This window comes from Myxine glutinosa, chromosome 13 (assembly GCF_964187855.1).
Source record: "Myxine glutinosa chromosome 13, kmMyxGlut1.1, whole genome shotgun sequence".
NCBI classification, from domain to species: Eukaryota; Metazoa; Chordata; class Myxini; order Myxiniformes; family Myxinidae; genus Myxine; species Myxine glutinosa.
This window is the reverse complement of record NC_136273.1, coordinates 6,879,944-6,902,254: the sequence shown is the minus strand read 5'-3', so window position 1 is coordinate 6,902,254 and position 22,311 is coordinate 6,879,944. Positions and strand designations below refer to the sequence as shown.

Below are 22,311 nucleotides of genomic sequence, written 5' to 3'. Positions count from 1 at the left end.
TCCGGATTGGAATGTTTCATACAGGTAATTGGCAGAGAGGTGATGTTTGAGTTGAGTGGCTACAGCGTGTTCCAAAACTTTTGACAGAAAGGGTAGGTTGGAGATGGGTCTGAAGTTGTTTAGGGTGTCAGGGTTTAGACCAGGTTTTTTTAGAATGGGGGTAACAGCAGCAATTTTGAGGGAAGGTGGGGCGATACCTGTAGACAGGGAGGAGTTTATTGTTGCAATGATAAGTGGAGAGAGAGCAGGGAGGGAGGCCTTGACAAAGCTGGAGGGGATGGGGCCAAGAGTGCAGGTGGCAGTTTTCATTCCTATGAGGAGTTCAGAGAGGTCAGTAGGGGAGATTGGGGAGAACCGAGACAGGGGATGGCAGGACAAGGGGGGGGCAGGTGGTTGGAGGGGGAGCGGGTGCGGTGGTGGTCAAGCTGTTGTAGATGTTGTCAATTTTGCGTTGGAAGAAAGAGAGGAAGGAGATGCAGTTGTCTACTGTGAATGACTGGGTGGTGGTGTTCAGGGGGCGGAGGAGTTTGTTTATTGTCGAGAAGAGTGCTTTTGGGTTTCCGGAGCCTGAGTGCATAATTTGAGAGTAGTAGGCGGAGCGGGCGCGGGAGAGGGCATCTTTGTAGATGATGGTAACGTTAAAGGTGTTCACTCCCAAGCCTACAAGGACCACCTACCCACCGTTAAAGGTGGGTAGGTGGTCCTTGTAGGCTTGGGAGTGAACTGTGAGACCTGTTTTATTGCGGAGTCTTTCAAGTTGGCGAGCACGAGTTTTCATCAGGCGGAGTTCAGGGGTAAACCAGGGAGCAGAATGGGTGAAAGAAACTGTTTTGCTTTTTACAGGCACAAGCTGGTCAAGGCAGGAGGAGAGAGTGTGGTTGTAGTAGTCAGTAAGGTCGGAAGGGGTATGGAGGTCAACGAAGCGAGAAGTGGACATTTTTTCAGAGAGGGTGGATGAGAATGAGGTAGGTGAAAGAGCGTTTAGCTTACGGAAGGTGATAGTGCGATAATGTCTTGGTGTTGGGGTGGGGATGTTGATGGTCATAGTGATAACTAAGTGGTCAGAGAGGGTGAGGTCGGAGCCAGAGAGATGGTGCAAATTTAATCAAGTGGAGCAGACAAGGTCCAAAATGTGACCACGGATATGGGTAGGAAAGTCGACATGTTGAGTGAGGTTAAAGCAGGTGAGTAAATCAGTGAAGTCAGTGGTTATTGTGGAGTCAGTGGAGTCCATGTGGATATTGAAATCACCAAGGAGGAGGATTGAGGGGGAGAGAGAACATAGCTGGGTCAGAAAGTAGGAGAAGTCAGACAGGAATGATGGGTGTGGCTTGGGAGGGCGGTAGACGACAGCCATGACTGACCGTGCGACCAGAGAGTTTAAAAGCCAGGTGTTCAAATGATGAGGATGAGGCGATGGGGATGAGGCTGGTCCTGATGTCTTGACGGTGGATAACGGCAATTCCACCACCTCGGACCCCCGAGCATGGTTTATTGACGTAGGAATATCCATTGGGTGTGGTGAGGTTGAGTGTGTAGTAGTCCAGAGGTTGTTGCCAGTTTTCGGTGAGACAGAGAAAGTGCAGTTTGTTATCCAGGATGTATTCGTTCAGGATGAGGCATTTGTTGTTGAGGGACCGGGTGTTGAACAGGGTGAGCTTGATGTTGTTTTGAACAGCAGGGATGAATTCAGGTGATTTAGCCAGTGTTCGTAGGCAGGAGGTGCGATTGTGTGCGTTGCTGTGACCAGGTGCGCTGGGACGAAGAGCGAGAGTGCGCTGAGCCGACCAGAGGACGGGGATGGAGTGACCTGATTGCAAATATACAAACTTACGACCGGAGCCACGGTGAATGTACCTGGGTCGTCGGAGGAGTCCATTTGATTTGATGGCAGAGATGCATGATGGGGTGGAGCGGGTATTGAGCAGAAGGAGCCTTGCGCCGAGTACCGCAGAGCCATGTCAGGCAGGAGCGGAGAGATGAGACGAGGCCAAGGTTGAGGAGGTGAAACAATGGTCCCAACCCATGGGAGCGGGCCCGAGGAAGCGAAGGAGCCAGGTAGGTGAAGCCAGGAGCAGAGCCGGGACCAAGCAGAGGGCGGGCAGGAGCAAAGAGACGATCACGAGGCCAAGGTTGATCACGGCAAAGTGGCAAATGCAGCGGCAATCGACCGCCACCGCTACAAATCTAGATCACGGCGGGAAACCGCCACCAAACCGCTGCGATGGTCACAACCCACGAGAGCGTGCCCGAGAAAACAGCGAGCAGGCGAAGGAGCCGGGCAGGCGAAGCAGGGAGCAGAGCCGGGGCTATGCAGAGGGCAGACTCAATGGCCAAAAAATCCGCACGACCACCAAAAAAGCAAGCAACTGACAGTGGCCCGGTCGAAGAAGCGGCGAGCATGTGATGCCTGCGTCCTCTTCATACCGGACCGGAGACAGGTGTGTGCCTTTCTAAATCATGTCCAATCAATTGAATTTCCCATAGGTGGACTCCAATCAAGATGTAGAAACATCTCAAAGATGATGAGAAATGGGAGGCACCCGAGCTAAATTTCTGTCGTAGCAAAGGAAGGGTCTGAATACTTATGTAAATGTGATATTTCAGTTTTTTCTTTTTAATAAATTTGCAAAACTTTCTAAAATCCTGTTTTCTCTTTGTCATTATGGGGTATTGAGTGTAGCTTGATGAGGGAAGAAATGAATTTAAACGATTTCAGCATAAGGCTACAACATAACAAAATGTGAAAAAGTGAAGGGGACTGAATACTTTCTGAATACACTGTATGCTTTCTACTGAGTGCCGTTCTAGTTTTAATTGATTTTATTTGTAAAGCGTGCCGAGGATATTAAATGATCATCATGTGCTATATAAACCTGGCGTTATTATTAAAGGTAACAGGGTTTTACTTTCTATTTGTAGTGGGATAAATAATATACTCAAAGGCAAAAGTTATTGTGACACACAAACAACAAACAGAATCAGTGTTAAACCTTTACTGCCGCGAATGAAATGTTATTACATGGAAAGACAAATGTTTCAAGGTATGGTAACGATCAACAGTCCATAAGAACAGTGCACCTGGCATATGCAAATGAGCCACAACACAAGAGGGGGTTCACAAGCAAGTTCACACGGTCAGTAGCGAGTGTGTCCACCTTGTGCATTGATGCAGGCCTGGCACCTTCGCCTCATTGAGGCCACTAAACGTCGATGAAAGTCCTTGGGAAGATCATTCCATATCCGAGGAAGGATTTGGTGGAGTTCCTGCAGCGTTTTTGGAGGATTCGGATGACGTCGTAAACGTCGCTCCATTTCATCCCAGACGTGTTCAATGGGTGACAAATCAGGGGATCTTGCAGGCCAGGGTAACACATTAACATTGTTCTGATTAAGATACTGCTGTACAACTCGAGCAACGTGTGGTCTGGCATTATCGTGTTGAAACGTCACTCTAGGGCCGTTCTGTTGCAAAAACGGTAAAGCGGCCATTTGCAAAATCTCGTCTCGGTACCTCACAGCATTCAAGTTCCCCTCAATCACAATCATTGGCGTTCTTGCTGCAGCTGTTATCCCACCCCAGATCATAACGCCCCCACCTCCAAAACGATCCCCTTCCAGAACACATGGCCTGATGTAACGTTCACCTGTGCACCTGTAGACACGTGTCCTACCGTCAGCTCGGTGAAGCTGTGCCAAATGGTGTTTCTATGGACGTTGAATCGACGAGCAACATCACGCTGCGAGGTACCAGACTGAAGCATACCTATAGCTCTCCATCTATCATTTTCCCCGAGGCGTGGCATGTCGAACTTATTCCAGAACGATGAATAGAGGTGTTTTTCTGACTTCTGCACTTCTTAAGACTGCATTGAGTGGAAATGATAAGCGTCTGGTTGTCTGGCCTTTTAAAGTGAACATTGCTGGCCATTTTTCTCGAATATGTCATGCTTCTTGCAAATTTCATGCAATTCGAACAACAACTGCTTGGTTGCGTTTCTTCGACCATTTTAACACACTCTTTCTCTGGTTCAAATCCAAAAATTCATTCACAAGATTACCAATGAAAAAATTCCATGTCACACTAACTTTTGCCTCTGAGTATATATCAAAGGAGGTAATGTTAATACTGTATACGAGTTTAGAGAGGTCTCTTCTGTAATAATGTGCAGTTTTCTGCACCATGTTTGAGGAAGGATTTATCTGCCATCGAGAGGCTTCAGTGTCAGCTTACTACAATGATACCTCGCCAAGCCACACAAAGCTATGAGGAGCGATGACGGGAGACAGGACTTTGTACATTTACAGCTGTTGGGTTTTGGCTCGACTATTAGGGGGATGCTCGGTTCCCTTAGAACTCACCATGCCTGAGGCCATTGATCACAAATAACTTTGTACCACAGAGGGTTGCTAGGCAACCACGATTGCCCATTGGTCTACCACGTGGTCTCAGGGTTGTCTGTCTGACCACGGTTTACCTGCGGCACATGACTTTCCAATCGGGGGACGCGCCCTCGGCTATGCACAATCTTACCTTAATTGGATGTTAATTAGGCAACCAGCAACCCTGGTGCATGCCTGACTTGAATAAGCAACTTCGTCAGTGGAGGCAAAATTTAATGTGTACCTGGAGCCATTGGGGCACCATGGATCGTGGCAGGAATGGGGGGCTGTTGCTCACACATGGATGTGTTGTTGTATACACATGCAGTGATTGTGACGTTTGTGAGAGGATCTCGTCCAAAGGTCCCTGTACCTGCCCCAGTGTTCTCCTCCCCATGGCCCCACGCTCTCCCCTCTTCCACTGAAGTTATCTTACTATAATTCACCAAATGTCTGTCCGTCTGTCTGTCTGTCTGTTCGAAGGTACCGTAAAAACTGCTGAACCGATCGCAAAGATATTTTGGGTGGATAATCCTGGGATCTCCAGGAGTAAAATAGGCTATTTAGTTTTTCCATTTTCAGCTTTAGTCTCCAGCATTCTCAGGTTTGGACTCACGCATAACATTCGCGTTCGCATAACATTCATTGTTCTCATTGTGACGATGTTGCTTTCCCGGGTGCCGCGCGATCGGTGCAGCCGTTTGTGCGGCACCCGGGAAAGCAACATGTCTCCATCGGTCGCTAACAGATCGCTGTCTCCATCGATCTTGCCAAGGCCGCACCAGCTATCGGCTCAAAATCCTTTTAACTGTTGATTTGGTACAGTTACACGTATCGGGAATTTGGTACACGTATCAGGAGTACATACGACATAGCGATTGTGAACACTATTATCGATCACGATTCACCATCACGATCATCACGATCATAGTGTATCGATCACGATTTGAAACACGATGGAATAATATTTACCGATGTGAACAGTGATGTGGCTTTTATTGAAATTCTAAAGATACTGTTTAGATTTTGATGATTCGCGTGTGATATTCAATGGATGTTTATATGAATCGTTTAAAATAAAATAAAAACCTTCAATTTCTGATATTTTGCCTTTTCATTTGGGCCTCCCAATTGAAGCTCCGCCCGTAGGGCTTTTACCGTTGCTAGTGTAGATAATCTGATGGATTGAATGAAGGTTGCTGAACGGCCTCTTCCTATGTCCAAGTTCCTTGTATATCTTTGATACTTTATGTTGTTGGATCAGTTTATCCACAATACACCTGTTGTGAGCCTTCAGTGATTGTGTGGCTAGCAGGCAGGAGGGCAGAGCAGGGGTCATTGTTATTGTTTATTGATCTGTTCTCTGATGTCGGATTTTATATCGTATAAATGAATGTTACATTTCTTGTACTCATTTCTCATTCCATGTTTGCAGTGGTTATTTTGGTTATTTAAAACGTCCTCATCTCTTTGGCATCCTGTGCTGTATCCCAAGCTGCACATGTATGTCCAAGTTCACAGTTTCATCAATAACATAATATGCGTGGCTGTTTGCTGTCTATTCATACACGTTTAATAACATGGTGCTCTTGGTATTGATATGGAAAGTCATATCTTGTATCGGTTTCAACTGATTTTTTTTTCTTGTTTCTCTCTTCTCTCTTCCCAATTCCAACAGCTTTTGAACTAAAAATATGAACCCCTCTGCCCCTCCCCCATATCCTGGGCCACCTCCTGGCCCTTCATATCCCCCTCAAGGACCATACCCTTACCCGCCACAGCCCCCTGGTTCCTATCCAGCCCCTTCTGGTCCGTATGCTGCTCCTCAAGATTATCCTCAAGGTTACAACCAAGGATATCCCCAATGTTATCCACCTCAGGGAGGATACCCTCAAGCTGGATACCCCCAAGGCTATGCGATGGAAGCTCCAAAACCTCAGGGTAGGCTATGCAGCCTAATGGAATGTGATGGGATTGTATGTTCTGCAGGATTGAGAGTAGAAGTGGGATCATATCTGAAGGAATTTGACATGAGGTACATCCCTCTCCCCTTCACCCCCACCCCAAGAACCTCGGCATTGGGACAAACCAGCTTGTGTTGACTCGGTTTGTCTCCCGGTAGATTCTTCACTAAAATCGAATCGGTTCGTACTTTTGACACACCCAATCTGTTCAAGTTTTGTCCGAATCCATCCGCAACTATTTGAGATATCCTGCTCACAGAAAGACAAACATGGGTGAATACATAACCTCTGTACACCTTTGGTGGCGCAGGTAACAAAGCATGAGGTTTACCAAAAATGAGGTAACTGAATATAAACTGCTTTCACTATAGTGACAGGTGATCAAACTATTTGTGAGTATGCCAGACAATATAATAGCGAAAACGCACACATTCTTCCTCTTCCTCCTTCCCCATCCTACCCCAAAGGATTTTCATGCATTGAAGAGACTTGGGTTTGTAAAATCTGCGAGAGTTATAAATCCCTTCGAATTTTTTTTTTTTTTTTCAAAGTTTAGTCTCGTCAATATTGTTCTCCTGAATTTTTAACTCTGCCACCGAAGATGGACGGATGTTATGTTTATGGTTGGCCAATTTATGGCCAGATTCAGATGAAACTTGGTGCACAGGATGGGTTTGTCACGAGGATGGATCGATTCGATTTTGGTGAAGATCCGGCCTATCGGTGGGATACAAAATGTAAATTGTACAGCTTTGCAGAGGTTGCGCTGTATCGAGTGCCGTCTAGTTTTGCGAGAGCGTGCTTTCTGCACTTTTTTTTTTTTTCCATAATCGCGTTTTACAAGTGTTCAAGGTTCAATGACTAGTTTATTGGTGCTGGTGGTGTGAAGATAAAGCACATTATGCTAAAGATTATAGACATCTATATGCAGGTAATGGAAACGTCAACGTAAAGTCACTTAATAGGGCGTTGGGCCTCCGCGTACGGCCTGTACGTGCCGTGGCATAGCGTCCACCAGCGTCTGGAATTCTACAGGAGGGATGCCGCACCATTCTTCCACGAGAAATTCAATCGACTCACACCTGTTTGATGGAGAAGGAAAACGTCATCTCGGGCCTCGTTCGAGAATATCCCATAAATGCTCAATTGTGTTCAGATCTGGTTAATGAGAAGGCCATGACGTGTGGGTAACATCAGTGTCGTGCTCATCAAACCATTGGGTGATCACACGTGCTCCATCGATGGGGGTGTTGGGGGTTCTCTTGCAGCCATGCTAGCCATTAGTATCGGCAACCGGGCCTGTGACGGTCGCCAGAGGCATTGTTTTCGGTTTGTCCGTCCATGATAGGTTTTCGTCACTGTGATGACTTAAGAATGGCTGAAGGGATTTCAATCAAACTTGGATCAAATATGTACTGTGATGTCAAGATTAACTGATTAGATTTTGGGGTCAAGAGGACAAAGGATCGAGTCTGTAATAGGTTTTTGTTAACGCAATAACTTGAGAACGGCTGAAGGGAACCAAGTCAAACTTGGTTACAAGTATGTATGATGATGTAAACATAAACAGATTAGATTATGGGGTCAAGAGGTCAGAAGTACCGTTGGTTAAAAATTCCGTTACTGCGCTAACTTGTAAACCAGTGATGGGATTTTAACCAAACTTTGTACAGGTATGTATAATGATGTAATGTTGTGGGCGGAGGCATATCGGTCGATGTCGCGATGTTGAAGAGTGCTGTTCTAGTTGTATATAACCCGAAGCACACTGGGATTTTATTTGCTTAATTAACACGTGCAACACCTGTGTGAAAACCATTTCTTGGTGTCCCTTGTTTACCCAGGTGTTTGTATTTGTTTTTGGTTTTTTTTGTCCACAACCTCAACATTTGAGAGACGTTTTTTTTTGTATACAAGATCGAGGCTCATGAAAGAGCGAACATTAATCACACAGAAAGACAAACCGACACATAAAACATATAACATCGGGAGCGGTAGACAAGATGGGGAGAGAGGGGGAAGGACACACACAACATTTGAGAGCAGGGACCGAGAGACATGGAGACATCGAGAGATCTGTGGGAGGGAGAGGGCTTTGGGGGGGGGAGGCAGGGGAAGGGGGGGGGTGGGAGAGGTATAAAACATATGGACACTGCCAGGACTTCCAGGAAAGAAGTTGGAATTTCAAACAAGGTGGATCTGGGGTGAATTAGCGGGGGTAGAAAAGATCAAGGTTTTGGATGGGGGAAGATAAGAGATGGTGGTGAACAGCTGTTTTAAAGACCTGGAGGGAGAAGTGGGATTGAAGGGAGTGTGGGAGTTTGTTCCAGAGGCGGGAGAAAAGAGGAATGAAGGAGTGAAGGTGAGCAGAGAGTCTTGATTTTGGTCGTTTACCCATAAGAGGGTTGCAGGCAGATCTTGTGTGACCTTTAGGAATATTTGGGGGACAAAGCACAGACACAGCTGGGGGAGCAAGGCCGGAGAGGAGTCGATAGAAGATAGAAAGACCACCTACCTGCCTGCGGTGAGTGAGTGAAAGGTCCTCAGAGATAGCTTCATCGCGGGAGATTCCAATGATTCTGAAAGCTTTGGTTTCAACAGCATGAAGCTGACCTAGGTGTGAGGCAGGAGCACCGGCCCATAGGGGGGAACAGTATTCCATTGAGCTGCGGATGAAAGCCTTGTATGTGGTGAGGAGCTCAGGTGTGCCGAGGAAGGACTTCGCACGACGGAGGATGCCCAGTCGGCGACTGGCTTTGGAGGCCAGATTTGAAATGTGGTTTTCCCAAGAAAGATCATGGCAGATAGTGAGACCCAAAAGCTTGAGCGACAGAACTTCTTGGAGAGGATTGTTGAGAAAGTAGATGGGAGGGTTTTCCAGTCGATCTTTTCGGAGAGACATAGTAAGAGTGTGAGATTTGTCAGGATTGAAAGACATGTTCCACCTGTTTGACCAGTCTGTGATTTTGTCCAGGTCTTCAGAGAGTGAGGAGGCTGCAGACTGCCGATCTGAGGGAAGAGGAATGGAGCGGCAGAGAGTGGAGTCATCAGCAAAGAAGTCCCCCAGTACTTCCTGCATCCCCCACCAACTCTCCACTACAACATCCTTATGCAATATCCTCCCCTGAATACCTTCCATGTTTACCTTGCTGCTTCCCAGCTCTATTCTTCCACAAAAATCACCCAGCCTGAGCGTCCAGTGCACCCTTTCTTGCAGCCACACTCGATCAATTCATGGCACGATTTTGATGCTTCAGGAAGAGTGGTCCAAAGAGGCTGCCACCCAGTTTGTCGCCATTTTTCCTCAGAGATTGCTGAACAGTTATTTGTCAAACCTTTAGGCGTTCATCAGTGATGCCAGAGAAGTTTTACGCAAAACGTTTTTTGAAATTTTTGGGAAAAAAAACAAAACGAAAATTGGATATTTTTTTTTAAGTCGCTCTACAGTGCCTCAGCCTTTGTAGCTACGTGAAAGGTATTATTAAATGATCCCCGATCCCATTCTTCAGTGGGTTATGGAAAGTGTTTTAGGCCTTCCCCCCCCAAAAAAGTTCTTAAAAGTGCTGAACAGCAACGGTAAGGTCGGGTACCCCAGTTATAGATAAGGGTCTGGTGTGAGTTATAGATAAGGGTCTGGTGTGAGTTATAGATAAGGGTCAGTCAGTGTGAGCTTGTTTAACTGTTTTTACGTTGGTTGTTAACAATTTTTGACATTAAGAAGCAACGCAAAAAGCTGATGAAGTTCTATGCTTCATCTTGTCTTCCGCTCCCTCTTTTTGTGTATTTTGTTTGTCTGGTCGATTTGTTTGTGAAGTAAATGTTAGCTCTTTCACGAGCCTCGATTCAGTATACAAAAAAAAAAAAAAAAAAAAAAATGCTGAGAGGAAAACTCGAATTAAAAACATTGACAAGAGGAGCATAAAATAACGCCCCCCCCCCCCCCCCCACCGTGTCTCTCAATCCTCCCACGAAAGTGCGTGATTCTAGTTTCTATAATCCGGAAAATTCCGAAATCCAACAACTGCCAGAATATCGATGTTTCAGTGTACCTCGGCATGCGTAAACGTGTCGTTGCGTAATGCGTAATTAATGCGTAACATGCGTAATGTTGGCATTTACACAGGTGCGTAAATATATATATTTATATATAGTGTACCTCGGCATGCGTAAACGTGTGCATTCTCTACCTCTGTGGGAAAATTCCTTTGCGGATTTAAAGTACTCACAATATAAATAACTGACTGCCCATGCGCATCAGAAGTTGGAAAAGAGATTTTCTGTACCAATTTTTGCCATCTTTCATTTGTGAGCGTGACCAAGATGCATGATAAGTTTTTCAAAACACAGAAATACATGGGTACAAAAATAGTGTTGTGGAAATGGCTCCTAGGTGTTGATAATCTCCCATAAATGGATGAGGAGCTTGCGTGCGTGGCAAGTGTCGTGTTTTTGTGGAGTTCTACTGGAGCTTTCTGATGTGGAATGTGATGCACGAAAATGATCATTAGGCTCTCCTGAGTTGATTAGGCTAATTAACTGCAGATAACCTGGAAGAATTCCCATGTTTCTAAGCGAGCGTCATATTAAGGTGTAAAGATTCTAATTGGAAAATGAATAACAAAAACAATGATAACATTGTAACAAAGCATATATTAATTGATACAAATAATAATGACAATAATAATATTAGTATCATTTTGGCAATAATAAGAACGAATGAACCCCCCCCCCCCCCCCCCAAAAAAAAATTTGGTCCAATGGGCCAACTGGTGCGTAAAATAGAGCAGATATTTCCTTAATCGGTGTTTTCGAACAAGTGTGAAGTAATTAAATGTGATTTGAGAGATGCTTTGCTAATCTGTATAGTTTGTCGTCAAACCTACCACATTGTGTCTAAAAATCCTAGTTCCTGCAAGCCTCTATTTAATGTCCTCATCCCTCTGTTATCTGTCCTAAATGTCTCTTTTTAGCGCTAGCAGGGCTACTAGGCGCGAACATTGTCGTCCCCTTCCCTGCTGTGGAGGCTACGTCAGAATTGGTTGAAAGGTCAGAGAAAGAGGTTCATCCCACCCATCATCCGGGCCTTGAGCAAATAGTCAGGTTCACTATGTTAACAAATATAATTTCGTTCAAAATTTTGGGAGATTAGCAAAACTGTACATTTTTGGAATACTCAGAGCATGAGGAATCCAAAAATTAATGTTTACATTTGCGTAGACACCTTTGCGAAAATGACACTCAGGACAGTGATGAAGATAGTCAGGTTCACCATGTTAACAAATATAATTTCGTTCAAAATGTTGGGATTAGCAAACCTGTACATTTTTGGAATCTTCAGAGCATGGAGAATCTGAAAATCAATGTTGGCATTTGCACAGACACCTGCATGGCCGCCATTTTGGATTTTCAAAATGGCCGCCATAAAATACATATTTTGCGCGATCTCGGCTTCTAGTCAACCTAGAAACTTAATTAAATATGCTAATCCTATGTTTTCTGGATTAAGGAATCCAATAAAGGCCTCAAAATAGTGCTCAGGATTATAGAAAAGCAACAAACAAAGGTAATTGAAAACCATTGTCTTTATATTTGTGATATAACTGTATTACATAATACATGATATTGCAAGTCCTTTGAAGTTATAGGTATGGGATTATAAAGCAAGAAAGCAGCCTTGTTCGTATCAGATTGAACTATAAGTCCTATACACAGGATCTACTAGGTCTATACCGTTCAGGAATATGCTTTTACAGATCTTCATCACTGTCCTGAGGGTCATTTTCGCAAAGGTGTCTACGCAAATGCCAACATGAATTTTTGGATTCCTCATGCTCTGAGTATTCTAGAAATGTATAGTTTTCCTAATCTACCAAAATTTTGAACGAAAAAACATAGTGAACCTGACTAAAATGTTAAGGGGAGGGTAAGGGCGCATAATCTTCTCACAAACCTAACAACTCTCTGTTAGTGCCACCATCTCCAGACCTTAAGGATAGGCCGGCATTACACAAGACATCAGAACCTTTCCTTTCAATCTCCTTTAAATATTTCTGTCTGCCATTACTCCCATCACCCTCCTCCATGCATTTTCACCCACCTGAATCGTCCTCCGCACCTCCACCTTGGACTTTGCCATCCCTGATCTCTGTTCCACCCAGATACTCAAATTTCCTTGTCTGATCTTCCCCTCTAACCTGATTATTTATTTTTCTCTGCTTCCCAACCTACATCACCTCCATCTTCTCTATGCGCATTCTCAGCTCATGTTTCTCAAATGCCTCCTCACACTCCCCCAGTACTTCCTGCATCCCCCACCAACTCTCCACTACAACATCCCTATGCAATATCCTCCCCTGAATACCTTCCATGTTTACCTTCCTGCTTCCCAGCTCTATTCTTCCACAAAAATCACCCAGCCAGAAACAGGGAGACAGGACGAGGAGCGGGTGAGCAGGCACAACTAAACGGAGGTACGATGATCATGGAGGCGGGATGAGGAACAGGCAAGCAGGCACGACGATCAGGAAGGCAGGATGAGGAACAGATCAGCAGGAACAACCCTCACGGGTATATCTTGATTCCAGATCGAAGACTATCTACATTGAGGTAGATTGCTTGGTTCCGCTGATGGCAATCCTGAAACCACAACCCTGGCGACAAGCGGAAGGACAGGATGGAGGTGCAGTGCCGAGAGGGCTGGCAGTGCAAGCGGGACGGTGAGTCTGAGCAAGGAGTCTGATAGGAGATTCAAAGAAAATGAATACTCATGAATAAAAACTGGAAAGAAACCCATTCACATGCGCCATGACTTAACCGGAAGTCTAATTGATTATGCCGGTTAAATAATGCAAGGATCCCATAGGTGATGGGGAAATACTAATTGCAGACTATGCTCGGATCTCTTTTGCTCCACGACATCCAATGATTCCAAGAAAGGACATTTCACAACAACATATGCTGTTGTGATGTCTGGCTTTTGCAGGTTAGCTTGGAAACGAGGTCCAGACGTTGATTACATGAGGGCTTTTTTTTTTCTTTTTCTTTTTTTATTATTTAAACAATCGAGGCTCGTGTAAGAGCTAACAGAGAGGGCTTCTTAGGTGTTTCTTCGGATATGGAGTCAGGATCCTCAAAATAAACGAGAACAATGCAACTGTGTCACCAATATGCCTCCACAAAGTCTCACAACAGATAGATGCCATCGTTCACGGTCCTAAAAATAAACTTACAATTTTTTTTTTACATCCCTTCAGCTGTTTTCAAGTATCACATTTTCACCAGCCATCACAGGTTTCATATCGATCGGTGAAGCGGTTTCAGAGAAGGGAATTTTTTTTAAATATCGGCTTTCAAGCTAATATGGCTGCCATACCACATGACGTATGACCTAAAAAAATGTACACTCTGCATATATATGTGCAGGGTTTCATGTTTGTGAAGTTTCGTGCTGATCGGATAAGGTTAGTTTTTCTATCCAAGATGATTGCCAAACCACATGACCTACGACATCATCGTTTTCAAACTATATGCAGCTATGGTGCTAGATATTTGTAAAAATTCGCATCGACAGGGTAGGCGGTTTCAGAGATAGAATTACGTAATATTTTCCTTCAATCCAATATGGCTGCCACACCATGTGAACAATGATGTTTTCATGATGGTCTTTTAAACGCTATGCCTAGTCAATGACACGTAAAGTTTAGAGTCAATCGATTTGGTGGTTTGGGAGGAGATGCCTTTTTAAGGTTTTAGGTTGAATCCAAATATGGCTGCCAAATCATGTGACCTATGATGTCATAAATTTAATATTTCAATACAAATGGGTTATAGTTCTGTGCATGCAATTTCAGATTTTTAGGATAAGGAATTCGATGAAAACATTTTTGACTGGTATACCACTTCACCTATGATGTAGTCATTATCATGCTTTTGTTCCTTATTTGGAAGTACTTGACAATGTGCCGAGTTTCAAATTTTTCCATTCCGCGGTTTCCAATAAATATATTTTTAATTATTTGCATTTAATCCAAGATGGCTGCCATACCACGTGACTTACGACGTCACAATTGTCGGAAAAACATTCTGCATGGGTGTCGCTCATACCCTGAAAGTTTCGTCTCGATTGGACATGTGGTTGCTGAGAAAAACGAGGTGTAGCCCGTCCGTCCGTACATACATACGGACGGACAACCCGAAAACATAATGCCTCCAGCGACCTTCGGGGGCGGAGGCATAAAAAGAATAACGCTGAACTAGATGACGTTCCTGTTCAGGGTGGGTGACCATTTGTTCTTGTTTTTATTTTCACTTTTTAATCTCTCCTAGATCGACTGAAAATAAATGCTGCGACAGCTTCCCTTTGTTGAGTTGAGGAACTGGAGCAGAGCGAAATAGGCAGTAAAGTACTCCAGGGAAATAGACATTATGTCTACCGAGAACAAAACTGGTCTCAAAACCCTTCAATGAAGGACTTTTTTTTTTAGCTTTTGAGGCCGAGTTAGAGAGAAGCCGTTGAGAGCAAAATACGGCCTTTGTGTCCTTGAATAATCCAGTGTAATGAAGTTGCTGATGTCAGCCGAGGAATGTTTCGACATTGTGAAGTGAAAGTGAGAATGAGGGCGTGAAGGGAGAGAATGAGGAGGTTGTGGAGAGAAGGGTTTGGATGGATTCAGGTATTCAAGGAAGAGACTGCACGGTCGCTCACTGCCTGCCCTGCCCTGCCCTTCCTTGAACACTCCCCAATGCTTTTATTTAATGATGGGGGGGACCGGGGGGATGTAAGGGGACCGAGCAGCTTTTGCAAATATAAAAATCTCCCTCTGCAACTTTTATGATTGCAAAAAAGGACGCTGGAACATCAAATACATCTTTCCTTTTTTGGCATCCTTTCATTAAATATTGCTTGTTTTCATTTTGGTTTATAACAACCTTCAATATCAACGTGAGTAACCAGTTGTGTGTGGAGGCAAAGAAAAAGTCTGCTTCTGGTGCCGTTGTTGGCAAAACGTGATGTGAATCATCTTTCTTACCTGCCCTGAATATCACCTTCATCCATTCTTCAAAATACTATTTTATTACTTCACCTTCCCAAAGGGAGATAGGGGGAAACTGTTCTTACTCTTGGTGTTATTGTTATTATTACATATTAATTTTTTTGTTTTATATATGTATTTTGTGGACTGTCAGGATGGCCTGGCTAGGCGGCATGCACACTAAGCTGTCTAGGGTGGATTTTAATCTCGGCCCAACTACAAACTCATCCTGGTGTTACATAGGCAGGGTGACTTATCGGTGTGCGCCATCCCTCGGATGGATGTTAAACCGGCAAACCATTTGCTAACATTAGTTGATGGATGTTAAAGATCCCATGGTGTCCTTCTTGAAGAGCAACGTATTTTCAGGCAAATAACCTGCCCCCTTTTAAACCTCACACCTGGGGGAAAAATTGGTCTAGGAAACCTCCAGGCACGTATAACCCACACACAGGTAGATCCTGCCAGCCTTCCTCCCCACATGACCGGGAGGTGAGCAGTTCCCGTATTTCCAGCAGCTGACATGGTTTTGCTGTAAAGGAACCATTGAAGGGCTCTTTTCAAATACAGCTGCGATAAATAACCAATTGACATCAAAATTAACATCTTGAGAAAGGGTTGTTTGAATAATTGAAGTTTACCTTACCGATGTGTTAAAAACCAGCGTGGTTTCCGGTACCGATGCGACCGGAAGGAAACCTTGCTGCTCATCCATTAGAAATGTATAAATACCCTGCAGTCTTTTGAAAATTATATACAAACAAAACAACAACAGGCATTTTAAGGCCATTTTCCCTGCTAGAGTGGAGGTTAGCCTTGCAGTCCCCGTGACAATCTTCTCCATTTTGCCCTATTTTCTCCATCTCCAATTGTTAACCCCCTTGCCCGCATTTCTTCTTCCACCACCTTTAGCCAAGTCTTTCTCGGTCTTCCCCGTCCTCTACTTCCTTCTACATTCATTTCCATCACTCTTCTCAACCAGTCACTTTCATCCTTCCTCAACACATGACCAAACCATCTCAACCTGTTTCTCTTCACAGCATCAATCACAGGCTCTAATCCCATCATCTTTCGCAATTCATCATTTGTCTTCCTCTCTCTCAACGATACTCCGCACATCCATCGAACCATTCGCATTTCCAGCCTTCATTGCTGCTCTACGTTCATTACCCACGTCTCGCTCCCATAAATCATAACACTTCTCACACATGCAGCATACACCTTTCCCTTCAGCTTCAACGACACTCCCCTCCTCGTCAGCACGCCACTCAGTTCCCGAAACTTCTTCCATGCACATCTCACTCTAGCAACCGTTGCCGAGTCTGATCCACCTTCTCCATTCAGCATGTCTCCTAAGTAACAAAATGTTTTCACACCTTCCAGCTTCACGCCGTCTCCAAGATCCAACTCAACATTTCCTCCATCTGCAGCTCCCTTTGTGCACACCTTACACTTGAATGTAGCTGCGACATTGGTTAATGACCCTTTCAGACCACTACATTTTTGAGGAACCCACTCAGCGCACATTGTACATTGAATGGAGTTCACTCCGACACCCTTCCTGCACACAGCACACGGCCACTTCCCAGTTCTTTCCACCTCACCACATGCTTTACCACTTGCCATCACCTTCGTTTTTCCGATATTCACCTTCAGACCTTTTGTCTCCATACATTCCTTCCACTTGTTCATGTTCTCCTTCAGTCCAACCATACTTTCTGCAATCAACACCAGATCATCTGCATACAACAACTCCACGGTAAACCCTCCTTTACGTTCCGAGCCAGCACCTCGATCACAACTACAAATATTAGTGGACTTAGTACCGACCCCTGATGCACTCCCACCTTCACCTCAAACTCACCACTGTTCCCGTTTTTTGTCCTTACAGCTGTGCACTCTTTTGTACATTGCCATCACTACTCTGATCAACCATTCCTCCACTCCTAACTTCCTCAATGCCCATGTCACTAATTCACATGGAACCCTATCGAATGCTTTCTCCAGATCAACAAACCCAAGATTACAACTTCCTCCTCTTCTCCATGTACTTCTCCTGCAACTGCCTTAAAATAAAAAGCGTGTCTGTCGTTCCTCTTCCTGGCATAAATCCAAACTGCATTTCGTCAATCTTCACTTTCTTCCTTGTCCTCCTCCTCTCCAACACCCTTTCCAATACCTTCATTCCATGCTCCAATAACTATCGCTCGATACGAGCCACAGTCCAGAGGGTCACCTATCGCCTTGTATAGAGGGACGAGGGTACTCGGTTCCCAATGCACTGGAATGCGGCCTTCCACCACCAGATTGCAGATCTCTGTCATTCTCTTCACACCCCAATTTCCCGCTGCCTTCAACATGTCTCCCACAACTCCCGTCGGCCCTCCCGCTTTTCTACTCTTCATTGCTTTTATCGCTTCCTCAACTTCCTTCTCTGTTATCTTCTCTGCGGGTCCTAAAACTGGGTTACTCTCTATGTTGCCATCCCATTCATTCTCTGCAATCAAAAGCATTTCCATATATCTCTTCCATCTTCCTTTAATTCCATCTGGGTCCACAACGATTTGTCCCACTTCATCCTTCAAGCAACTCACCCCCATCACATCACACCTCTCTTTCGCTATCTGCTTTGCAATCCTGAATACCGCTCTCTGACCCTCTTCCAAATCCAAGTGTTCTCCGAACATTTTCCTACGTGCCTCCTGCGCCTTTGCCTGGGGGAAAAGGTGTTGGCTTAGCCTGGTGTTGGCTTAGCGGTTAGGGTGCTAGCTTGGGATCCTTGGATCCTGAGTTCGAATCCTGGTCGATCACTGAATTAACACCAGGGTGGTTGACTCAGCCTGTCATCCTTCCGAGGTCAGCAAATTGAGTACCAGCTTGCTGGGATGAATGATCCGGTGTGTACCCCGATTTTGAATAGGTACACCGTATCCCTGCGCATCGTAAGAGGCGACTAAGGGTTGGCGTCAGGAAGGGCATCCGGCCATAAAAACATTGCCTCAAACAGGGCCCCATGAGGTCATGGGGCCTGCAAGGCCAACCCCCACTCCAGCAAGGAAAAATGGCCTTAAAAAAAAAACGATCATTCATTCCTCCTGCGCCTTTGCTACCTCTTTCTTTGCAGCCTTCTTGGCTGCCTTATAACTTTCATGCTCTGCCTTTTCTAGCCCCATACCCTTCGCCTTTTGCCACTCCTTGAACTTCTTCCTCTTCTCGTCAATCTTCTTTCCAACTTCATCATCCCACCACCATGTTTCCGAGTGCCTCGGTGGTCCTTTTGTCCATCCACATACCTCACCAACGGCTCCCAACAGACTATCTTTCATTGACATCCAACCACTTTCAAGCTCAACCACATCATCCTCTACCCTACTCAGCCTCTCTTTTAATGCCTCCCTCACTGTCACCTCTTTCAACCTCCACACCTTCATTCTCGGTTGGTACTTCACCCGCCGAGCTCTCCTCCAACTTTCCGACCGAGCTTTCCTCTGCAGGAAGATCTTCATCTGAAATTGTTTGAATCCTCCATGCCTAATCCCCCTGGATAAAAATAATCTTTCATTTTGTTGTGGTATTTAAACTGTGGATGAATCTGCTTCTTTCAAATGAATGGATCTGAGTTGCGTCTGGGTGTTTCCAGAGTATTATTAGACTGCTTGTAATCCTGTGAGTAACCTGTTTTTCATCTGCCTATTGTTTGTCCATCTTTCACCTCCACAACCGAAGGTGGATGGAGGTCATGTTTTCACATCTGGCTAACTGTTTGTCTGCGAACAGGATATCTCAAAAAGTTGTGGACGGATTCAGATGAAACTTGGTGGACAGGTTGGGTGTGCGACAAGGACGAATTGGTTTGATTTTGGTGAAGATCTGAATCCAGATCAGAGTAGTTTTTAATGTTTTCAAGTGATTCCTCACCATTGAGTGACAGGGCCAAAGCAATATAAATAAATAAAAACCACCTTCAGAGGCCATTTTTCCCCCGCAAAGCGGGGGTTGGCCTTTTTCGGGCACCGTGGTTGTTGTTGTTTTTTGGTCCCCTTTTTGAAGCAATGTTTTACGGCCGGATGCCCTTCCTGCCGCCAACCCTGTTTGTCGCCTTTTTTACGACACACAGGGAATTACCAGTTAACTGGTACTCAATTAGCCGACCTCGGAAGGATGACAGGCTGAGTCAACCCCCCTGGCGTTAATTCAGTGATCGACCGGGATTCGAACCCAGGATCCTAGGATCCTAAGCCGGCACCCTAGCCGCTAGCCCAACACCAGCAATATATAGCATGATATTTTAAAAAGTTGTGCACGACTTGTGACACAACTTGGTGGATGAGTGGGTTAGGCGACAAGAACAAGCCGATTCGATTTTGGGTCGGGTCCGGCCGGATTCAGATCCGTGGGATACAAAACGTAAACTGTTCAGCCTGGTGGAGGTATGCTCTCTACTGAGTGCCGTTCTCGTTTAAATTATCCAATTATCTGCAATGATATGCACAGAATTATTTTTTGAAATGTCACTGAGGATTGTATCCCTTTTCCCCTTGCTGACTTCCTCAAACTCTCCCTCTTGTACCTGACAATACTCTGCTTTGTACCATTAGACATTTGGTAACTCGAGAGATATTTTAATTTGTTCTTTGTGTGTCTGTACGTACAGTGTACATGGTGAGAGACCAGCAGAGAGGAGGAGGAGGAGGTGGATCAACAGGGGATTCCTTTTTAAGTGGCTGTATGGCGGCTCTCTGCTGTTGCTGCCTCTGGGATGCTCTCACCTAACCACTCACGAAGCAGAACTCCCTCTGACTACTGATTGGCTGTTTAACAAATATCTATATTGATCGAAATAGCATGTAAGTAAGGTAAAATTTTATCAGCCCTGCAATCGTAGCATTCTTTAGGCATGAAATCGATTTGTTTTATTGATTATTAATATTTAAGGTAGCCCAGCCAGCTACAATATGCTGTGTGCTATGCCAAAGGTAATGCTGGACCCCCATTTGGCATGTGTGATGTAATTAATAAAGTGTTATACATGCAATTTCTACATCTCTGCTCTTAAAATAAAACAGGTGCTCACAGTCCAACTTTGTCTCAACGAGGAGGAGAAATCAGGTGGGATTTTTTTGATGGCGTCAATGCATCTTGGTGTACTTCAGTGTACGGATTTAACCCACATGGCGGGCCCCCAGGTCGCTTTTAATGCACTGAGAACTGGTCCTGACAAGCATGTTGTGATGTGCAATGGCCAAAGAAAAGGGGATGGGGGAGGGCAATGGTGTATGTATCTGTGTAGAACCATCATGGTTGAATATACTAGTGTACTAGTGTGGATCGGCGCGCTTCGTGCGCCTCACCACACGTCGCTGCAGAGGTATAGGCATTCAAGATGGCTACCGTGGCGGCCACATTGAAAATCGCAGCGCGCCCATTTTGGAAAGGAACCTTCCTCTACCCAACCCCAACACACACTGCAAAAATGAATTTAATCGGACAAGCCATTCTACTCAAAATTGACGGAAACCAATTTCAAGATGGCTGCCGTGGCGGCCATATTGAAAATCGCAACGCGCCCGTTTTCGAAAGGAACCTTTCTCTACTCAACCCCAACACACTGCAAAAATGGATTTAATCGGACAAGCCGTTCTTGAAATTGACGGAAACCAAAAGTTGATGGACGCCCGTGACGACAATACCCCTTAGCCAAATTTGGGCTGAGGGGTTAAAACTAGATGGTAAAGTCGAACACTGCCAGCAGAACAGAGCAGACATGCCCCCAATACACTGCTTCTCTTGGACTTTCTGCTGGATTTTTACATGGTATATTTTCGTTTGCCAATATCTCGATCTTGATTAATCAAGTCAAGGTAACAAAAAAAAAAATTACAGCTGATTAATACAGGTAAGCTTTATGTATGTAATCAAACTAATCATATATACTGTTACAGATCGCGGTTAGATGTTATAGACCGAGCGGTGGTGTAAGACCGCGACCTAACAAAACTCACCCGATTCCACCCGAACTTTGGCCGTATCGCACCGTAGCTGCCCAATGGGGAAAAGACAAAGGCGACGAATGCAAAGAGGAAAAAGAAGGCAAAGAAAGGTTTGGAAATACGACTGAATTTATTGGCTATTTACACACAAGCAAAAAGAAAGCAATCAAGGTTTATTTACAACACATAAGACGCAGGTGACACAGGGAAAATACTAGCTTATACAGACTTAATTAACCCAGGACAGAACAAACAAAAGACGGACTCACGCGGGGAATTGCAGGAGGTGGATGGCTGGAGGTGAACGCTTGGTGGAGCCAACGCGGAGCTTGGTGGAGCTGAACGCTTGGTGGAGCCAACGCGGAGCTTGGTGGAGCTGAACGCTTGGTGGAGCCAACGCGGAGCTTGGTGGAGCCAACGCGGAGCTTGGGGGATTGGTGTGACGGGTTCTCTCTCCTTCCTTAGTCCCACCCAGTCCAACAACTTCCTCTCGTGCTTCAGGACTCTTTCTCTTTCTTTCTTGGTCCCTCACTCTTTACCACCGACTCCTCACCGCAACCAACGCAACCACTTGACCACCACCTCTACTGACTGACTCTTCACCACTCTGCACTTGACGACCGACTCCCAACCAACTCAGACCAACTCAAAGTCCAACTCCAGGCCTTTCTGTCTTCTGCTCTCCTCTGTAAAAACGCATCTCTCCTGGCCACACCCCTGCCTTGGGTTATATAGGCCCCCGCCCCTCAACCTTTGCGAACCTCCCCGGCCGCTCTTCCTCCGCCCTCTGTAGCCAAACCCCTGGCTCATGGTTGGTCGAGCGGGGCTGGTTCACTCCTCCCCTCTCTGACGAGGTGGGGAAACGCCTTCCTTCCCCCAACCCTGCCTCGTGGTCAATGGCGGCAATTGGATCGGAGGTAATATGGGCAATCGAGGGCTCAG

General features: G+C 45.3%; 1 long non-coding RNA gene across 1 annotated transcript in view; it reads left to right on the top strand.

Moving 5' to 3' along the window:
• The window catches only part of LOC137438549 (uncharacterized), a 29,486-nt gene extending 9,072 nt beyond the window's left edge, over window positions 1-20,414 (top strand). The window contains exons 2-3 of the long non-coding RNA XR_010986740.2: window positions 6,062-6,324; window positions 20,034-20,414. This is a non-coding gene — a long non-coding RNA (uncharacterized LOC137438549). The remainder of the gene's footprint in view (window positions 1-6,061; window positions 6,325-20,033) is intronic.
• The last annotated feature ends 1,897 nt before the right edge of the window (window positions 20,415-22,311 follow it).